Here is a 5,000-nt window from a genome sequence, read left to right as displayed (position 1 = left end):
CTTAGACCGACGGCAAACCGGTCGTGACCCGCGCCGGTCGCTAGTGCGCTGAGACGGTGCGCGAGCCGACTCGGCAGCGGCGCCTTAAGCGTCCGCGAACCGAGACGGCGCGCCCCCGCACCCAACTGAAAGCGAGCCGGCGACCTGACGGGCCCTCCCGTTTGCCTCTCAACGGTTTCACGTACTCTTGAACTCTCTCTTCAAAGTGCTTTTCAACTTTCCCTCACGGTACTTGTCCGCTATCGGTCTCGCGACCGTATTTAGTCTTAGGTGGAGTTTACCACCCGCTTTGGGCTGCATTCCCAAACAACCCGACTCCGAGAAGACCCGAAGCGGCCAAGGCAAGCGCCCCTATGGGCCTAACACCCGCCGTGGGACGAGGCCTCGATCAGAAGGACACCGGCGCTCGCCGTCAGCCGCACTGGGACTTCCGTACGTCACAACTCGGCGCGCTCGAAAAGCGCGCAGATTCGACGCTGGACTCTTCCCGGTTCACTCGCCGTTACTCAGGGAATCCCTGTTGGTTTCTTTTCCTCCGCTTAATAATATGCTTAAATTCAGCGGGTGCTCTCGCCTGAACTCAGGTCGTATGTGTCAAGCGGGCCGTTTCTTACACGGCCCGCTGGCATCGCAAGTCGTCGCCGCCGGCGCCGACCGAGCGCGTACCGTCGCCGCCTTGGCCCACGGTCGGTCTTGATCTCGTGACCGGACCGACCGACCTGGACCCGCCCCTCGAACGTAGTTGAACACGTCGAGGGGCCGGCGGTGTACGGGACACGCGGTCGCGCCGAGAAAGCTCGGCGACCGCTTCAACTTGGGGCGACGCCCGGCCGTCTTCGCAGAGGCCAGGCGACGGCCCTCGGGTGAGGACGAACGCGACCCTGAGGCAGACGCGGTCCCGGGATTGACCCGAGACCGCAATTCGCGTTCAGAAGGTCGACGTTCAATGTGTTCTGCAATTCACATTACTTCTCGCACTTGGCTGCGTCCTTCATCGACTCGCGAGCCGAGTGATCCACCGTTAAGAGTCGTCCTCGACGTTTCGCCCGGCGCCGAAGCGCGCGGACGTCACACTGTGGGATCGACCACAAAACCACCACCGACAACAACTGCACAAAAACACCAACAAACGGCGCCGAGCGACCGCCGGGCTGGGCCGGCGGCACATCGAGCGCGGTGCCCAGAAGCCACCATCGCACTCGGCTGCCTTGCTATGCCAACGTGTTACGCGTGTCGCACGGGGCGGAACCCCGATTGACGGCCGCCCTCTCGGCGGCACCCAAAGACAATTCAGTGCGCGGTCGGCCGGGGCCTACCACCACCTTCGGTAATGATCCTTCCGCAGGTTCACCTACGGAAACCTTGTTACGACTTTTACTTCCTCTAAATGATCAAGTTTGATCGTCTTCTCGACACGCCGACGCGGCCGTTGCCAGCCGCGACGGGGCCGATCCAAGGATCTCACTAAACCATTCAATCGGTAGTAGCGACGGGCGGTGTGTACAAAGGGCAGGGACGTAATCAACGCAAGTTGATGACTTGCGCTTACTGGGAATTCCTCGTTCAAGGGAAACAATTGCAAGTCCCTATCCCAATCACGAATGAGGTTCAACGGGTTACCCGGACCTTTCGGCCTAGGTTAGACACTCGCTGCTTCACTCAGTGTAGCGCGCGTGCGGCCCCGGACATCTAAGGGCATCACAGACCTGTTATTGCTCAATCTCGTGTGGCTAAACGCCACTAGTCCCTCTAAGAAGTTAGACGCCGACCGAGAAGGTCGCGTAACTATTTAGCATGCCAGAGTCTCGTTCGTTATCGGAATTAACCAGACAAATCGCTCCACCAACTAAGAACGGCCATGCACCACCACCCACAGAATCAAGAAAGAGCTCTCAATCTGTCAATCCTACCTGTGTCCGGGCCGGGTGAGTTTCCCCGTGTTGAGTCAAATTAAGCCGCAGGCTCCACTCCTGGTGGTGCCCTTCCGTCAATTCCTTTAAGTTTCAGCTTTGCAACCATACTTCCCCCGGAACCCAAAGACTTTGGTTTCCCGGAAGCTGCCGGAAAGGTCGTCATGGTAACGCCTCCCGATCGCTAGTTGGCATCGTTTATAGTCAGAACTAGGACGGTATCTGATCGTCTTCGAACCTCTGACTTTCGCTCTTGATTAAAGAAAACATTCTTGGCGAATGCTTTCGCAGTAGTTCGTCTTCCGCCGATCCAAGAATTTCACCTCTAACGGCAGAGTACGGACGCCCCCGTCTGTCCCTCTTAATCATTACCTCGTGCTCCGAAAACCAACAAAATAGAACCGAGGTCCTATTCCATTATTCCATGCAACACTATGCAGGCGAACAGCCTGCTTTGAACACTCTAATTTTTTCAAAGTAAACTTATCGGCCACCGCCGACACTCAGTCAAGAGCACCGACGGAGAACCGAAGGTGAGGCGAACGCAACCAGTGACACGCCTTGCGACGGACCGGCGGCGCTCGCCCAAAATCCAACTACGAGCTTTTCAACCGCAACAACTTTAGCATACACTGTTGGAGCTGGAATTACCGCGGCTGCTGGCACCAGACTTGCCCTCCAATGGATACTCGTTAAGAGTTTTAGGATGTACTCATTCCAATTACAGGGCCTCGTTAGAGTCCTGTATTGTTATTTTTCGTCACTACCTCCCCGTGTCGGGAATGGGTAATTTGCGCGCCTGCTGCCTTCCTTGGATGTGGTAGCCGTTTCTCAGGCTCCCTCTCCGGAATCGAACCCTGATTCCCCGTTACCCGTTATCACAAAGGTAGGCACGTAGCGTACCTTCGACAGTTGATAGGGCAGACACTTGAATGATACGTCGTCGGTGCAGAGACCGTACGATCCGCGTGGTTATCCAGAGTCATCAAACGTCACAGGACGAACCCGGTCGGTTTTGATCTGATAAAAGCGCGCCTCCCGAAGTCGGCGCTTAATGCATGTATTAGCTCTAGAATTACCACAGTTATCCACTTCGCTTACGAGACCAAATAAACCAAGACTGATTTAATGAGCCATTCGCAGTTTCGCTTTACGAGAACTCGTACTTGCACCTGCATGGCTTAATCTTTGAGACAAGCATATCACTACTGGCAGGATCAACCAGATAGCTGCGACAGCTGCGCTCGGCCCTTGCTGGGCCGCCCGGCGCGTGCTCGTCGCATTCGTTTAAGACCGAGGCGATCGCCTGCGGCCGTACTCAGCTTCGACAGTCGCTGGCCGCGACGTCCACGCCCTCGCCGGCAGTGCCAGGCGGAGCGATTTGCGTTTTTTCTTTGCTCGCCCTCTCTCGGGCTCGATCCATTCAGTTTCGCACAAACAAGAGCTCTGCCGGCCGCCTGCAGCGGTGCCTAAAACCCGGGCATAACAATGCGACCGTTCTGCTAGGCCGACAAGCGCTCAAGCCAGACGCTCGATCGAACGCCCCCTACATATTAGTCGAGACAACGGCTCGCTCATTAGCATCGCGTTTGTACTTTAACTTTTTTTGGCTCGGCTTCTTTCGACGCCGATGCCGGCGACGCAGCACTCTCTCGCCCGCCAGCCACCGAGAAAAGGGTGCGCTCCGCCCGGCCCCGCACCGCTCTTTCTTGGCTCATTCGAAATTACTGTCTTTCGCTCTGACATGCCTTACCTAGGGTTAGGTTAGTATGCTTGCACGTTTGTACTTTAACTTTTTTCGGCTCGGCTTCTTTCGACGCCGATGCCGGCGACGCAGCACTCTCTCGCCCGCCAGCCACCGAGAAAAGGGTGCGCTCCGACCGGCCCCGCACCGCTCTTTCTTGGCTCATTCGAAATTACTGTCTTTCGCTCTGACATGCCTTACCTAGGGTTAGGCTAGTATGCTTGCACGTTTGTACTTTAACTTTTTCCGGCTCGGCTTCTTTCGACGCCGATGCCGGCGACGCAGCACTCTCTCGCCCGCCAGCCACCGAGAAAAGGGTGCGCTCCGACCGGCCCCGCACCGCTCTTTCTTGGCTCATTCGAAATTACTGTCTTTCGCTCTGACATGCCTTACCTAGGGTTAGGTTAGTATGCTTGCACGTTTGTACTTTAACTTTTTTCGGCTCGGCTTCTTTCGACGCCGATGCCGGCGACGCAGCACTCTCTCGCCCGCCAGCCACCGAGAAAAGGGTGCGCTCCGACCGGCCCCGCACCGCTCTTTCTTGGCTCATTCGAAATTACTGTCTTTCGCTCTGACATGCCTTACCTAGGGTTAGGTTAGTATGCTTGCACGTTTGTACTTTAACTTTTTTCGGCTCGGCTTCTTTCGACGCCGATGCCGGCGACGCAGCACTCTCTCGCCCGCCAGCCACCGAGAAAAGGGTGCGCTCCGACCGGCCCCGCACCGCTCTTTCTTGGCTCATTCGAAATTACTGTCTTTCGCTCTGACATGCCTTACCTAGGGTTAGGTTAGTATGCTTGCACGTTTGTACTTTAACTTTTTTCGGCTCGGCTTCTTTCGACGCCGATGCCGGCGACGCAGCACTCTCTCGCCCGCCAGCCACCGAGAAAAGGGTGCGCTCCGCCCGGCCCCGCACCGCTCTTTCTTGGCTCATTCGAAATTACTGTCTTTCGCTCTGACATGCCTTACCTAGGGTTAGGTTAGTATGCTTGCACGTTTGTACTTTAACTTTTTTCGGCTCGGCTTCTTTCGACGCCGATGCCGGCGACGCAGCACTCTCTCGCCCGCCAGCCACCGAGAAAAGGGTGCGCTCCGACCGGCCCCGCACCGCTCTTTCTTGGCTCATTCGAAATTACTGTCTTTCGCTCTGACATGCCTTACCTAGGGTTAGGTTAGTATGCTTGCACGTTTGTACTTTAACTTTTTTCGGCTCGGCTTCTTTCGACGCCGATGCCGGCGACGCAGCACTCTCTCGCCCGCCAGCCACCGAGAAAAGGGTGCGCTCCGACCGGCCCCGCACCGCTCTTTCTTGGCTCATTCGAAATTACTGTCTTTCGCTCTGACAT

General features: G+C 56.6%; 2 non-coding genes and 1 pseudogene across 2 annotated transcripts; all 3 read right to left on the bottom strand.

Annotated features, from left to right (window-relative positions):
* Positions 1–588, bottom strand: part of LOC144419504 (large subunit ribosomal RNA) — a 3,695-nt pseudogene extending 3,107 nt beyond the window's left edge.
* A 288-nt stretch (positions 589–876) lies between these two features.
* On the bottom strand, positions 877–1,030 carry LOC144419507 (5.8S ribosomal RNA). The gene has a single exon (XR_013474106.1). It is a non-coding gene; the product is annotated as a 5.8S ribosomal RNA (ribosomal RNA).
* A 298-nt stretch (positions 1,031–1,328) lies between these two features.
* LOC144419496 (small subunit ribosomal RNA) lies at positions 1,329–3,138 on the bottom strand. The gene has a single exon (XR_013474101.1). It is a non-coding gene; the product is annotated as a small subunit ribosomal RNA (ribosomal RNA).
* Between the last annotated feature and the right edge of the window lie 1,862 nt (positions 3,139–5,000).

The sequence above is a fragment of the Styela clava genome, unplaced genomic scaffold (assembly GCF_964204865.1).
Source record: "Styela clava unplaced genomic scaffold, kaStyClav1.hap1.2 HAP1_SCAFFOLD_146, whole genome shotgun sequence".
NCBI classification, from domain to species: Eukaryota; Metazoa; Chordata; class Ascidiacea; order Stolidobranchia; family Styelidae; genus Styela; species Styela clava.
This window is presented reverse-complemented; position numbering and strand designations above follow the sequence as displayed.